The 17,115-nt window shown below is 41.8% G+C and overlaps 1 protein-coding gene across 1 annotated transcript in view; it reads left to right on the top strand.

The window, feature by feature from the left end:
* The first annotated feature begins 1,013 nt into the window (after positions 1-1,013).
* Positions 1,014-17,115, top strand: part of LGI2 (leucine rich repeat LGI family member 2) — a 54,464-nt gene continuing 38,362 nt past the window's right edge. Inside the window, exon 1 of the mRNA XM_075259772.1 lies at positions 1,014-1,054. The gene's annotated coding sequence lies outside the window, so the exon portion shown is untranslated. The remainder of the gene's footprint in view (positions 1,055-17,115) is intronic.

The raw sequence follows: 17,115 nt of genomic DNA, 5'->3' as shown, positions 1-17,115 counted from the left end.
CAGGCGCACAGGTCACGGGAAAATGGCCGCTTGCACAGTATTGTTAGCGGCCATTTCCCCGTGGCCTGTGTGCCTGTGCAGTCTGCTCCGCTAGAAGTTACGAGCCTGCGCCGGAAGAAGACATTGAAGATGACGCTGCAGACGAAGAAGGAGGCAGCGCTGGAGACACTTCTCTAACAGCGGTGGGGACGGCCCCATTGCTGTTTGAGCATTGGGGCCCGCCCCCATCGCTGCGAGAGAACTCATTTGCATACTGGTAAAAAAACGGTATTTCTAAGGAACGGTGCAGTGGAGACCACGTCTAAAGGTAAGAGACAAATAGCCTTTCTAAAGGCTATGCCGATGTCTTATCCACAAAAAAAGGTTTTAATGGTAGAATCCCTTTAAACGAGACTAGATTCTGTATAATCCCAACAACTACTAGACTGTCCATAATCACAAAATGTGCCATATAATGCACCAATACCTATAAGTGTCAGAAAGTAAGAAGTCTGCCCCTGGCTGAGGCCCCACGTTGCAGAAACACAGCTCTTTTTTGTTGCAGATTTTGCTGCATTTTTTTGAGCCAAAGCCAAGAATGTCTATAAAAGGAATGGGAAATTTCTAGGAAGTTCTTCTACTTCTCCCTTCTGCTCAATCCACTTTAGCTCAAAAAACTGCAGCAAAATCTGCAACAAAAAAAGGGGCTTCAGCCTCAATGTGAATTTTAGAGCAAATTGCTAACTTATAAGTCCTATCTGATGGCGTCTGCTTTGGTTTTGGTGTTACTACGGCACGGTATGACTTATTGAATACGATTCTTAGATGTAATTCCTTGTAATAGTCTCTGGCCGTGGTCTTGTGTAGGATATGATTTACAATGGGCCCCACTTGATCCTGTTATTAATTCCTTGCATGCTTTCGTGTTCTCCAGGTGCAGTTTGGAGTCAGCAGTGATCTCGATGTAGCTTCCCCTCTCCCCGCCAGCCACACACCTGCTACTGGAGCTTTTCTAAAGATATAACAGTTTTCAACAAGAACAAAAATTGAGAAAGTCCCCTAACAGCTGGCCCTGGTAACTCTCCACTCCTTTATAGAGCTCAGCCACCTGGACATTTGCTGACATAAGACTGTGTGTTAGGAAAAAAACGACATGGCGAGGTTTTAGGTTTCACTACAAATATAAATAGCTGGGTTTCTTGCACCTGAAGGTTACTCAACCACGTCATCGGGAATAGTGATTTATCTCAGATAGCTCCTGCAGCCATACTTGGCGCCATTCATGTTAAAGACTTCACAGTCTTCCTACGTCAATGGAGACAAAGGAACTTGGAATATTTCTGGAACAGTGATGATAAAAATGTACCCGAATGAAAAGCGAATCATCTAACGTGGATTGTAATTAGACAAGAATGTCAGACGTCCTCCGCTCGCAACAACAGCTTTATGTGAATAAAAAAACATTGATTTAGTTCATTGTTATCCAAAGCTGTGAGTCTTAGGCAGGTCTAATATCTTCTGCTTTAGTTTTCTTTATTTTGTATTTGGTATATTCTGGTGGTTTAGTATTATATTGTTTTTATACAGTTAATTTTAGGATTAATAATAGAAAAAATGTATCTTTTTCTACTTTCTAGAATTTTTTTCACGAACTATAAAAAAGATAGTGGTGCATTCATATGATGGTGTACGTTAAAATAGGACGTAGTTTGCCCTAATTTCATCCCTTATTCATTATCACGTTATGTCATTTTCTGATAGATTTGTGCCCGTCTATTATTATTGCAAGTTGCATAAAAAGTGAGAGTGACTTGCATAGTGCTGTGAGATTAGTCAACAAAAACAAATGCATTTCTAGGAGCAATATCACTCTCTCCGATCCTGGGTGAAACCACTAAAGGTTAAGGCCCAACATAGAGGGCCGGAGCACAAAAATGGGGAAAAACGTGGCAACAACGCATTGTGGTTTTTTCCCCGCAGTGGTTTCCACAGAAAGTCTGCAGAGTTTTCCTCTACAGACTTTCTGCTTCTATTATACCTATAGGGAGACCACCGGCGTTACCATACATATAATTGACATTCTGCAAATTCCAAAACCGCAATGGATTTGGAAATCGCAGTGTATCCGTTGCATGTATTTTCCTGCAGAGTGGGGATGGGATTCGCTAGAATCCCATCCACTACAATGACTGTAAAACACTGCTTTTTTTTTCTCATGTGGGGCCCCGGCCATAGGCGACGGTCCCACGTAACAAAATGCAGCTGATATAATGCAATGAAAAATGCTCTGGAAAAAAACGCAAAGCATTTTCTCTTTGTTTTTAATCTGCGTTTCTTTTCCTATTTAATATATGGGGAAAATGCTGCTAAAATTTACACACTGCATTTTTCAAAAACATATGCTGCGTTTTCACAATGTGGCGCCCCGGCCTTAAAGGGGTATTCCCATAACTCTTGTGCAGGGCTCCGTGCTCTGTTCACTTCCTGGATTTCTCGGCACATTGGTGGGTGGGGTTTCACTTGCTCTGCTATCTGCTATGTTTGCAGTCAGTAATGAGGGATTGGTTGTAAATGCATTACCACAGTATAAAGCTGATGTAGAAGCTGATGTAGCAGAGCTGGATTTGAGTCAGCCTGCATTACATACAGAGGTAACGGACTCCTTATCTCAGCCCTTATCAGCCAAATTCAATTAAACCGGCTGATAAGTGGAAAAGCTGAAGATAGACAGCACAGTAATCCCGCAGCTCTCACCTCCCCCCTCCCCTATTTGAGGAGCTCTGTTGCTTGTCAGCCCCTCCCTCCGCCCCTGAGAGCAGGCAGCTATGTCATTTGGGAAATGAGCAGATAAGCCCAGTGATCTTAGAAACGCAGTGTCAACAATGAAGTGATTAAATTAAGATAGCGGCCAAACAAAGCAGTTTTGATAAAGCAATGTATTTAGGAAAAGTCTTAAATCCACATAAACTAGCAGTATAGATAGAATGCTTTTCATGCGACAACCCCTTTAAATGAATTTTCCAGGATTAAAAAGAAAAACATGTCTACCCAAAACAGTGCCACAAAATGTTCACAGGTCGTGTGTGGTATTGCATTTCTGCTCCATTCACTTCAATATAACTGAGCTGCAATGCCATTTACAGCCCATGGACAGAGGTAATCCAAGGCATTGCAAGGAATCGCTGCAAAGAAACCAATGCATTAAAGAGTGCAGCAGAAACGCATTGTATTTTTTTTTTCTGCAGTGTACAAAGAAAGTCTGCAGAATCTTCTTCTGTGCACTTTCTGCCCCTATTATACCTATATGGAAAACGTTAGCGTTTCCGTAGGTATAATTGATGTGATGCGACTTTAAAAAAACACAATTGTTTTTGAAATTGCCACTTAAAGGGAGCCTTCACGCGGAGTTTACGCTTGCTCATTCTGAACGTAAACTTGTTCAGAGTGAGCGGCATAAAAAAACAGATCCCTTTTGACTTCAATGGGTGCCAGCATACGTGTGATACCCATTGAAATCAATGGGAGGCTTTTTTTTTTAACCTATTGCTTTCAATGTGATACGTGCGTAGCACATTGAAAGCAATAGGTAAAAAAAGCCTCCCTTTGATTTCAATGGGTAGCGCGCGTAAGCCGTCACCCATAGAAGTCAATGGGATCTGTTTTACGCCGCTCACTCTGAACGAGTTTACGTAAACTCCTTGTGAAGGCTCCCTTTGCATTGTGGGAGTCATCCATTTTGCAGGTAATGTAAACTGCAGCGTTTTTTGTCGTGGCAATTCTGCTGCAGCCAAAACCCTGCATTTTCACAATGTGGGCCCCTAGCCTTAGGTCGGGCCCCAGAAACGGAAATGCCATGATTTGCCCGTGGCGGAAACTCTGCGGGAAAAATCGTGGCATTTTACAGTACGGGTAAAGTGCATGGGAATCTAGTGAATCCCATGCCCACCTTGCGGTAAAAACCGCCGTGCAGACATACCGCGATTGCCAAAACTGGCGTGGTTTTGGAAATCACAGCATGTCAATTATACCTACAGAAACACCGCCGGTTTTCCCATAGGTATAACTGTAACAGAAAGTCCACGTAGAAAAACTCTGCAAACTTTCTGTTTAAAGTGCGGTGGGAAGAACTGTAATGCGTTACCGCCACGGTTTTCCTGCAACGCCCGTGGGGCCTTAGCCGTAAGTTGTTTTTAGAAGAAAGCAGGCTTCTTTTTATCTGGTGAGAACTGGTGCTACATTTTTTACTCCCGTTTCTATAGACTTAATATTTTTCAATATTCTATCTAAAATTCTAATAATGATAATATTAAAAATTGTAATATATATTTCCGTATAACCCATGGAAATTCAATGATGATTTTATTTTTTTAAATACATTTTTAATATCATTCTATTTTGAGACGGGTTGTATAGAAAGGCTGACGTAACCTCATAAATAAGTCTCCTGAATATGTGATATATATGACATGTGTCTTCTAAAGGACGGGATGACATGCCTTTGATTCCCTTTGTCAATGTACTGTTTACTTCTATGTTTACACATCCACTCCAGGCCCTTATCAAATCCTTATACAGAAGTAAATGGCTTCCATTATTCCCTATGAGTGTTTTTTTTTTACCCGTATACTGCCGTCTTGGATAAGTTATTCATCTTAAAATGACAATACCCAAAGCCTGAGCCCGTATTAGCGGCAGTGACTATCCTCCAGTCATTGGCTTCGAGGCTTGTAAAAGAAGCCAGAACCCCTCGCTTCATTAACCTCTCTGTCCCCGCTCATTGTCTTTGCTCACCACGTTCAGTATGGATTTCGGAGTGGGGTTAGTTAATCTGTCATTTTGACTAAACTCAAAGCTTTCCTCAGACAGTGTGTTCCGGTCTGGAATATGAGGCTTGATGTAAATGAATGCGTGCCACCACTGCTCTTTTCACGGCGTACAAAGAAGCGAAATTGCTGTGTGTAAATGTGGAAAATGCTGATATTTTGTTTCTATAAATATCTCGCCTTTGGAGTGTCGGGTTTCATTGGTGCCGTTTCCTGGGAGTTTTTGGCTTCTTATCGCTGTTTTTCAGAGAGCTGAATACAAATGAGACTGTTGAGCAGTGCACCCAAGAATCCTCGGCTAGGAAACTGGTGACTGCTCTCCATTCTTCTGAGCCGGAGCGATTATTGGAAGGAACGTGCAATCAAACTTTACACAATGGCGCACAGACTATAATTAGTGAAGGTGTATTAAATCTTTAACAGCGCCTTCCCTGGATGCTACCTGATTTCAAGCACCACTGCAGCATAGACAACATTCGCAGAACTTACTGTCTTTCAGTCTTCACACGAGACAATGGCGCTCAAGTCACACAAGTCGAACAAAACACCCAAGACCTAACAAGTCAGCAGGTGGCTATTTTTGGCCATTATGACCTATAGTGGGAGAAAAGTCACTGCTGAGCGCAAGGGGCAGTATAATCTAAAAAATGATGGCGGCGTACGGATGGCCATAAATCATTCCGACTCGGCAGCTGTCACTTATGACTGTCATATCTGACCAGAATAATATGCAATTCAATTTAATTTCTTATATTATTGTCTTTAGTTTAAAAGGAACCTGATAGAATGTAGAACAATCTGCAGGCAGCATGTTATAGAGCAGGAGGAGCGGGGCAGTTTGATATATATATATATATATATATATATATATATATATATATATATATAGTGCTGTGCAAAAGTTGTAGGCAGGTATGGAAAAATGCTGCAAAGTAAGAACAACAAAATTAAGAAAATGAACAAAAAAGAAATTTAAATCCTATTAATATTTGGTGTGATCTTTGCCCTTTGGAGGAGGAGTCCTGGAAGTGATGATACGGCCCCCACAGAGCCCTGATCTCAACATCATCCAGTCTGTCTGGGATTACATGAAGAGACAGAAGGATTGGAGCAAGCCTACATCTACAGAAGATCTGGGATTAGTTCTCCAAGATGGCTGGAACAATCTCCCTCGATGATGTTGAAATCAGGGCTCTGTGCAGGCCATATCATCACTTCCAGGACTCCTCAGACTAATGGACGGTCACATGAAATATCCATGTGATTTAGATTTTATTTTTTTTCATTTGCTTCATTTTGTTAATGAACAAAAATAAACTATTAACACTTCTAATTTTGAAAGCATTCTTACTTTGCAGGATTTTTTCTACACTTTCCTAAGACATCTATTGATCCTGCGGGCAGGGTCTTTTTGCAGTTCCCAAAATAAAGCCTACACATGTTATAATCTGATGATTTACTGTCACACCAGGGTGGGAAAACTAACTTTGTTATATTGTATTCCTGCGATTTTCAGAAGTTCGGACCAGTCTGCTCATTAGATTTTGATGCCACAACTACAGCTACCCATCTGTGCTGAGTGACAGCAGTGGCCTAGAGCAGTGATTTTCAACCAGTGTGCCATGGGGAAAGTTCCCCAAACGCGTGCCAAAATTGGCACGGGAGACCTATTTTGCTGGCACAGCAGCCAGTCCCCGACGTTCGTGTACTTGTAAATGTAGACGGAGCGTCCCTTCACTGCTCTGCTAGAGCTGAGGTGTAGGACACGCCCCCTTCTCTCCCTGCCACCAATCAGAGATGAGCCTCTCACTGCACAGGATAAGGGACCTGCTGCTACACGTGAGGAGGAGCTCCTGCCATCTGCAGCCCAGAATAGGAGAGGAAGCTGAACAAAGTGAAAGTAAAAAAAAAACACCAGGTTAGTAACTATTCTTATGAATGTCAGGCATTTGGGGTTATTACTTTAGTTTTAGTAACTCCATGTGTCTCACATTAATAGCAATTAACCCCATCATGTCCCTCATATTAACCCCTGTGTGGCTCACATAAGAGTTAATAACATGTGTGACATATGGGGGTACTATATAATGAAGATATTTACTTAATTATTACCTCCATATGTCTCACATATCAGTGTCCCTTATGTAAAGCACACAGGGGGTTAATGTGAGGGACATGATGGGGTTCACTGCTATTAATATGAGGCACATGGAGTTGTAACCTGTAATATACATGACCAGACTTTTTATACACAACTGTGGATAAAAGTACAGACCTATACATTTCTAAGGACCCATATATACAGCCATTCTTTTTGTGGCTGTGTATCTGGGCCAATTTGAAGAGCTGAAAATTATAGAGCAGGTCCTATATCTGTCCTATACGTACCCTATATCTGTCCTATACGTACCCTATATCTGTCCCATACGTACCCTATATCTGTCCCATACGTACCCTATATCTGTCCTTTACCTACCATATATCTGTCCTATATATACCCTATATCTGTCTGCATTTGTGGCCCTGTCAATTAATTTTTAATGTTTATATCAGTGAAAACCACATGCGTGCCACTTGTATGCAGGAGGCGTAAGTCTGAGGCCCCACGTTGCATAAACGCAGCGTTTTTGTTGCAGATTTTGCTGCAGTTTATTTCAACCAAAGAATCAACCATTTAGAATCTATATTATTAACTATATGTATAATATGTACTGTTTTAGTGTCATTTTGTGCCATTTTGGTTGGTGGTGTGCCCCGGGATTTTTTAAGTGTAAAAAGTGTGCCGCGGCTCAAAAAAGGTTGAAAATCACTGACCTAGAGAATGCAGTTCCATCCCCTATGTGAACAGGAATGCTGCTGTCCAGGGCCCAGTAGCAGCTACTACTGCTGCACTCCCTGCATGGAAGTGGAGCCCCATGTGGAATGATTCATAATAGGCAATGTGTGGATTGGACCTTCTCTTAGAGAGCTCTGTATTGAGAGGTTCTGCCAAGGGTTGTGAGGACTATTGGAGCAGCTCAGATAGAGCCACCATGAGCAGCAGTCCGGATTGAGCGCATCACTCTCAGATTGACACAGGCTCAGATAGATGGTTGAGACACAAATGGACTTCATTGTCTCCATACTATGGATGTATTATGAAATTTGTGTGTATTGAGTATGTTGTGAATTACTTTCTACCTATGAGGCATATGGAGCTACACAGAAGTCTATGGTGGTCATATTACAGCTCTGTACGAATATAAGATGGCCAAGTACATGAGCCATAAGGCAAAATAAATTCACCACCAAAGATCCGGCCTTTTAATTCCAGACATCATGCAATACATAAAATTCTACATATTATCCATATCTCCATATAGTCGATGTAAAAATGTTTACTGCAATATGAATCAATAACTTCATGTATCCTATAACATAATGAAAAAGAAATCAATGAATTATGTAGTAATGTATCATTCATGACTACTGAGGGGGATAAGAGTTTGTGAAATGTTATAGGACAGCTCAATGTAGGCAGCAGTGGCGTAACTATAGTCTTGTGGGCCCCGGGGCAATCTTTTGTCCAGGACCCCCTACCTCATCCCTACAGTGAATTCTTGATAGTGATGGTTACAGGTGCTAAGGAGTATAATCCACCTTAGTGTGGTTCGGGTAATCTGTGGTTCTCCTTGGTTTATGGGCCAGATGGAAGCTGCAATCTCAATCCTGAGGCCAGTGCTTATGGGCCCACTAATGCATCTGGACCCACTGAACCCCCTCAAGTTATGCCCCTGGTAAGTTGATTTTCACTTGGCTTATAACATCCTTTTACCTACATTGTATGCTGAAATCCAACATACCCAATCCTGACAAATAGGCTTATAATCTATTGACTATACAAAAATCAGGGGGTTTGGCAACTTACATCTAATGTGTATAGAGACCTTAAAGAGGACCTTGGTCACTTGGTCTGAAAAGCCAAAGACATACACCATGTGATAGACGCTGTCACCCTGAGCATTTCAGTGTTTTATTTATCCAAATCTGTTCAGCCACTCCAAAGATAGAAGTCCTGTTAGTGTTAATGCAAATTAGGGTCTATTAGCCAAGTGGGCAGTAACATTGAATAACATAGAACACAGAGAGACCTGCCCTCAGAAGAACCACAGTGTTACCGCCCACTTGACTAGTAGACCCTAATTTGCACACAAACACAAACAGGGCTTATATCTTTGGAATGGCTGAACAGATTTGGATAGACAAAACACCAAAATGCTCATGATGACAGATATTGTAGGCCATTGGGATTTTCTGACCTAGTGACAAGTTATCTTTAATAGCAAAGCATTCTAGTGGCAAAGAAATTGCACTGAGTGATTGAGTTTGGGACAAATTTCTAGACTATCCATGTAACGCTAGGTTCACACCTGTGCCCGGTATTCATTCTTCAGGTCCACAAATGGAGACCCGTGGACCCCATAGACCTGGGCTAGAGAACCTTCGGCTCTCCAGCTGTTGCAGAACAACAACTCCCAGCATGCATACTTACTCTGCTGTTCTTGGAACTCCCATGGAAGTGAATGGAGCATGTAGGGAGTTGTAGCAGCTGGAGAGCCGAAGGTTCCTTACCCGTGCCATAGACTATAATGGGCTCTGCCAGATTTCTGCCCGAAAAATTTGGAACGAAAAATCCTGCTTGCAGGACCTTTCTCTGCATTTTTCAAGGGGATTCAGGAACGGAATCCCAAACATAGAGCGAGCTCTGGTGTGAATCCAGTCTAAATGGTACTTAGTCATGAGATTACAGAGGTCACCAAAACACAAGAGCTCAAGCAGCTGACCACCATGCATCTGACCTTGTAAGCACCAATGATCACTAGGGACTGTGCAAATAGTGAAATTAGAAGTGTAAAAATTGCTTTTAACCAGCACAGACATGGATCAATTTCAGTAAGTAGTCTATAGAAGGAAATGTGCCGCACAGAGGTGTGAATGAAGGTGAAGTCACCCACTCACAATGTCTAGGTTAGGCATGGTAATAAAAAAGGCCAATATAAGGGCCCCTTCACACGGCGTAAGCGCGCCGCTCATTTAGACATGTATACACGTGTCCGAGAGCGGCGCTTCAAAACAGAGCCCATTGATTTCAATGAGAAGCGATATATGCCGATATACGCGCGCTTCCCATTGAAATCAATGGTCTCTGTTTTGAAGCACCGCGCTCGGACATGTGTATATGTGTCTAAATGAGCGGCGCGCTTACGCCATGTGAAGGGGCCCTAAGAGGCCAAAGAGTACGCCAGTGTTACATGTCAACATTTGTGACTCCATTATAGATTTTGCAGTGGGTCTTGGAACTTCATGTTACACCTCTGACCCACAGGACAAAGTCGTATGTTTAGTAGCATAATAATTTCAATGCAGTGTAAAATCCCATATATCTGGAGCAATTCCTGACACCTGAAATGCAAATGACCTACGAGCAATTGTCCACACCGCAGTCCTGTAATAGAAATCCTCGGCCTCCATTCCGCTGACCGTTCTATTATTTATTACACTGTATATCCGGCACTATATGAAACGCGCGGCTCATTATTTTTATGGACGCTGCACCTCTTAGCCCAGCATATTAAATGAGCTTTTTTCAGTTCGGTGATGGGGTTTGCACCATTTTTCTCCGTTTGTAAGTGTTTCACAGGGTAAAATAGGAAAATTGATGTAGCTGAGAATGTTATTTACTTTGTAATAAAAAAGCAATCAGTGGAGTCAAAGCCGTGGCTTCCTGTAAAGAAAGTTGGCAAATTACTCTTTGCGAGGCATTTATCAAAAACTAGTTGTGTTAAATTGTATTGTAAGAAACAGGGCCGGTGTTCGGGAGCAGATCTGTTTTCTTGAAGGATGTTTCTTGGGATGGTCTAGCTGAAAAATTGCTCCATCTTTCTCTATTTCTAAATTTACTTTTTGATACTTTTATATGAGACTTTTTGCTGGTCACTTGTCTGTGTCACTGTAATTTTGGGTAGAAAGTTGATAATGCTTGGCAGATAGAAGTCCTGGTCCGGGGTTAAACTTTCAGTTTTAAGGGATTCTATCATTAGAATTTCCTTTTTTAACTAAGTACATGTTGGAATTGCCTTAAGAAAGTCTATTCTTTTCTTACCTTTATTATTCTGATCCACGCCGCCATTCCTGAGAAATTTCTTGTTTCTGCCATATGTAAATAAGTTTTCAGACAGCACTGGGGGTGTCCCCTGTGCTGTCCGAAAACTCTTCAGCTACACCTCTGTCTTCTCCGGACCGCCTCTTCACCAGGTAATCAGCCCCATCTTCAGCCAAAAGCGCCGACTGCGCATGTCCGTTGGCCATTTTCCTGTAAGAAGCCACAGAAAAATGGCCAGCAGACATGCACCGTTGGCACTTTTGGCTGAATATATGGTTGATGACGCGGCGAAGAGGTGGTCCGGAAAAGAAGACTGAGGAGTTGCTGAAGAGTTTTCAGACAGCACAGGAGATGACCCCAGTGCTGTTTGAGTGCAGGGAAACACTTCCTGTGCTGTCTGAAAACTCATTTACATATGGAAGAAATAATACATTTCTCAGGAATGGCGGCGTGGATCAGAAAAAGAAAGGTAAGAGAAGAATAGACTTTCTCAATGCTATTTCTACGTGTACTTAGTTAAAAAGGGATTCTAATGATAGAATCCCTTTAAAGACATGGCCAAGACAAGCAGGGATGCCACCAAGGAATACTTCTTTGCTTCAGCTTGCATAGTGCAGAGGTGTAATGTGAAGACTCTGGAATCCAATGAAAAAGTTGTGATAAAGCTCCCCTTATGATGACACGTCACTTATAGCATAACAATGGGAATCAGGGTGGAATCTGGCGCCTACTGTAGGGCAGAATCCACCTGAACATTCCACCCTGAGAACATACCCTAAGGATCAAAATTTCAGAACTACACATTTGCAGTATTGGAGTATTGCATATATGTGACAAAGCAGTGCTGTCATTCCGGTTAGTCATTGTTCTGCCAACCACCGGGATACACAACACTGAAGAGTACAGAGATCTTACAAGAAGGCATCGCACACCACCCTTTCCATTTTTGAGGTTTCATGTGGCTCAAAATTTGCTTTCATTCTGACTTTATGCCACCCACATGTACAGATTGGAGCTAGGTGCTTGAAAATGTGATTATTTGCAGATCTTGGTGACATCTGCGACATCCTCGATTTGCAGAACCGTATAGATTATTGTTGCAACTTGATGTTGAGGGATGTATTATATAAAGTACAGCTATTTGCACTGCAGCACTTAGATCCATTTACATGGTATTATATAGATGTTTTAGAAGGCTGTTTACTAAGTATCAGTATGTGTGAGAGTGGATGGCGGGATTATGTGCATTGGAAAGCATTATCCTCTGGGTTCTATTGTATGGGATTATTCATTTTATATAATATTGCAGTAGAAATAAGTGGAGCACATTACTATAAGGGAATGTATTCAGTATTAATGTATGACAGCATGTAAACCTCTGCAGAAACCCAAGGCTCAGCCTCAAATTTCTGTTCCAATCTCCATAACAAATATATATGGTGGATTTTTCAGACATGTACAGTATTACCGCTATGTTAGCCACTTCAGGCCCGGGCCATTTCTCTGCTGCAGGACACATTTTTGGGGTTTTTGGTACATGTGCTTTTGAAGGCTGTAAAATTTTTTTGTTCAGATTATTCAAATAATTTTCTTCAGTAATAAATGGGACTTTATTTTTATGTTACCGGTAGTTTTCATTTTTGTATGTATCTGGGAAAATGTAATGTTTCTTTTTATTTAGCACAAAGTGCTACTAAAAATACATTTTTAGAATAGTTCTCCCCTTTGTTACTATCATTTTTATGTAGGTGACATAGTGTAGTGTCACCAGGGGCAGGTCTACAACCTGCGATGTTGGCATGGCATTAGAGGTTGTAGCTTCTACAAACTTATATTAACAATGTTTGGGAAGGAATGAAAAAAGTATTTGAAAGTACTGTGGTGCTTTTGTGAGCACCCTTACCCCTTCACTATTTACATTGAACAGGACTAGTGACTGTGCAAGCCTGTAATAATAATGCATAGCTGCTATAAAACAAATGGTATGTGATGGAAATAGTGAAGAGGCCTCACACAGTGTAATACTGCATGTTCCCCAGGGTCGCCCTACAGTATAATATGCTACACAGTGGCTCCCACACAGTATAATATGCTCCACAATGGCTCCTCACACAGTATAATATGCTCCACAGTGGCCACACACATTATAATATGCTCCACAGGGACCCACACACAGTATAATATGCTACACAGTGGCTCCCACACAGTATAATATGCTCCACAGTGGCCACACACATTATAATATGCTCCACAGGGACCCAAACACAGTATAATATGCTCCACAGTGACTACACACAGTAAAATATGCTCCCCACAGTCAACCCACACAATATAATATGCTCCACAGGGCCCTCCACACAGTATTTAGGTGCCTCTCTCGCAATTGACAGGGATATCTAAAGGGTTAACAGGCTATTACCTGACATATGAGTTCACACCTGCACTTGGTCCAAGTGGACCCGAAAAACAGAAACCCAGTCTGCTTAAGGCCAGGTCCCAACGTGACTGTGGCATTTTACAGTCCCTGAAAAGTGGATGGAATCCTAGCAAATCTGATCCACACATTGCGGAAAAATACACACTGAAGAAATGCTGCCATTCCCAAAACTGTTGCAGTTTTGGAAATCGCTGCATGTCAATTATACCTACAGAAATGGCGGTGGTTTCCTTATAGGTATAATTGAAGGGATGAAAGCATCTGGTTTCTGCCCGCAGGGCTTGCAGGGCTTTTCTCTCTGCATTTTTCAAGTGGAATGGGGGGATGAAATCTCCGAATGGGATGTAAGCGCAGATGTGAACCCGGCCTTAGTAATACCTACATGTATATATGTAAAAAACATACAGTGTATTTCTGTGTTCTATTGATTTCTAAATGGAAATTTAGCTTTTATTTCTCTCACTTCTTAGGGAGGTAAAATAAAGAATTTAAAGGGGATATCCAGGCAAATATATACTGTATATATATATATATTTTTAAAGTCAGTTAGTGCTATTAATTAGAGATGAGCGAGTAGTATTCGATCAAGTAGGTATTGAATCGAAGACTATGGTATTCGAAATACTCGTACTCGGTCGAATACCACGCGGTAAATGCAGTAAAAATTTGATTCCCCTCCCACCTTCCCTGGCACTTTTTTTTACACCAATAACTATGCAGGGGAGGTGGGACAGGAACTAGTACAACATAGGCATTAAAAAAAACGTATACAGTAGAGATGAGCGAGTAGTGAAATATTCGAAAATTCGATTCGAGTAGACCTCAATATTCGACTATTCGATCGAATACCTACTCGATCAAATACTACTTGCTCATCTCTACTATTAATAGGTTAATAAATGTAACCAAATACCTTTAGCCGTGTTTTGAGTGATTTCTGAGTTTCTCAAAGAGCTCCTGGCATCTTCTGCATTTGTTTACATGGTGTAGCTTCCTCTTCTATTTTCCTACAACTACCATGATGCATTGTGCTATTCTAAGATCTGACTCACACTACCTCCCCTCTCAATCCCCCTCCCTCTCTCACATCCCATCCCTGTTTCCCTGGATAGCCCGCCAACTACAAGCCCTTCCCACTAAGTTCCCTCCTCTTCTTGATGTCGGCTGGAACCAGCGCAGTAGAGCCGGAGTAACAGCATACGCTGTAGCCGGTACTCAGGCTCAATTGTGCAGGCGTGGATGGACGGCAGATGTCAAGAAGAGGAGTTGCTGGTCCCCCAGAAGGAAGTGATCTCTCATGCCCAGAAGATCCGGACAGGAAGACGGGTAAGTATTATGGGGTTGGGGTTAGTATTGGTGATATTCCATTTCTAGAAGCGGGGAAACGGAATGTCACTAGAAAATCTGAAAATGTGCCTGAGGTGGTCACATGACCTCCCTGGTGATATAGGTAAACCCATTGAAATGAAATTATCTTTAGTCAGATCACAGAAACAGATTCAATGCAGTGGCAGCATACAACACCGATGTGAACCAAACTCCATTATTGTATTCAACCTTTATCTGTGTCCTAAAGACTGTTGAGTGGGAAAGCACCCAAATGTGGGACTGTCCTGCTTGATCTGTGGTGGCCGAGGAGCCCCACAACTATAGGGCCAGGTGCCCTATTGGCCCTATAGTTAAAGTGGCCCTGTCTGGGAGGAAGCAATAAGGACCTCCCAGTAATAGTATCTGTGGCCGGCTCCATCACCATCATGTTCATCGCTGGCATATGGTAGGTAATGGTTATAACATACGCTTAGTAATAAGTAATAACCAGGTACATTTAGTACATTTAGGTACAGTCCACATACACAAGAAATGTACTGACCCTATGACTGGAAACACCCTATCCCACACTTACAGCATTATAGGGTAGACTGCATTACTTATTAAAGGTTACAACTAATATTTTTATGTGCATACTTTCAAGTTTCTATAGATATTTGTATTTAATATATTGCAGACTAGCTTTTACCCGCGACTTCGTCTGCGGTGATTTGAGAATTGGGCGGACACAGACGTGTGAAACTGTAAAAGTGCTTTAAAAAGTTTAGTGGGCTAGCAAATGTGATGTGATGTGTTGTATTGTGTATGTCGTGATACAGACAATGTGATGTGTTGTATTGTGTATGTCGTGATACAGACAATGTGATGTGTTGTATTGTGTCAGACAATGTGATGTGTTGTATTGTGTCAGGCAATGTGATGTGTTGTATTGTGTCAGACAATGTGATGTGTTGTATTGTGTCTGACAATGTGATGTGTTGTATTGTGTATGTCGTGATACAGACAATGTGATGTGTTGTATTGTGTATGTCGTGATACAGACAATGTGATGTGTTGTATTGTGTCAGACAATGTGATGTGTTGTATTGTGTCAGACAATGTGATGTGTTGTATTGTGTATGTCGTGATACAGACAATGTGATGTGTTATATAGTGGAAAGCTATATGTAAATGTGAGTGAGTAGAGTGAGGGCTACTCCTGAGGTTGACAGTAAGGAGTGTGCAGGCAGGTTGAGGCAGGAAATGCCAGGCAGTGTGTGTGAGTCTATAGCTGGGGCTAGGAGTCCTGCTTTTGTGAGTCTCCTGCTAGGAAGCCATGTTGTTTAGTGGCACCAAAAGTAGCCTGTGACTCAATCTTAAGGGAAAACTATGTTTGTGGAAAATTGCACGCAAATCCGTCCAGGCGTTTTAGCGTGATTGAGGAACAAACATCCAAACTCACAAACATCCAAACACACATACTTTCACATTTATAATACTAGTAGGATTAGGGGTCATTTTATTTATGGCATATTTTACAAAGAACTTTTTGCGGACATTATTTGACATTATTTTATATGGGATAACTTAGGAAAAATTAACATATGGCATCCTTTTTGTGCCAAGTTCACGCAGAGTTTTTTGGTCCTGATTTTGAAGTAGAATCCGCATCAGAATCCGGGTCCAAAAAAATGCCTCCCATTCACTTCAATGGGAGCCATTGACTTCAATGGGAGCCGTTCACTTCTTTTTTCCGCAAGAGTTTTTTTTCCCACTCGCAGAAAAAAGAAGCGAGCTGCTCTATTTTGCCACAAATTCCGTGGCTGAATCCGCGGTGCGACACTTCCTCCTGACAAGGCCCATTCATTTGGGCCTAATTCGGAGTGGAGTGCCACGACTGGGGGCACCGGCATCCAGTTACGGCTAGCCGCGGGAGGCATTTTTTGGAGCATTTTCTGATGCGCATTCTGCATCAAAATCCGGACCAAAAATCTGTGTGAATTCAGCTTTATATAGAGCACTTTGTTGACACATTTGTACGGGACATAAATGACACAAGTATATAAGGGACACTTAAAGGGTTTGTTTAAAAATTTTAAGGTTTGACACTCATAAGTCATTATTATACTGTCAACAGGTGTTATTTTGACCCCAGAGTATAATAATAAGAGATCCAGGTGAGGTACGTAAACATAATATTCATACTCGCCTTCCCTCACCTCTCTTGAGCTCCCGTGTCATCTGGTGTTCTTTCCCATGGGTTTTCCCGCTTCTTCTGGCCTCCTCTGTGATATCTGCAGCCCAGGTCACCACTGAGGCATCCGCTCTTTCGGGTGGAGACAAAAATTGGACTTTTGTTCTGTCCAAAAAATAAGGATACATGACAGACAGCAACAAACCCTTTTTTTTTTTTAACATTGCAGTCT

This window comes from Leptodactylus fuscus, chromosome 1, assembly GCF_031893055.1.
Source record: "Leptodactylus fuscus isolate aLepFus1 chromosome 1, aLepFus1.hap2, whole genome shotgun sequence".
In the NCBI taxonomy this organism is placed as follows: domain Eukaryota; kingdom Metazoa; phylum Chordata; class Amphibia; order Anura; family Leptodactylidae; genus Leptodactylus; species Leptodactylus fuscus.
Note: the sequence above shows the minus strand (reverse complement) of the source record. Positions and strands in the feature narration are given on the sequence as shown.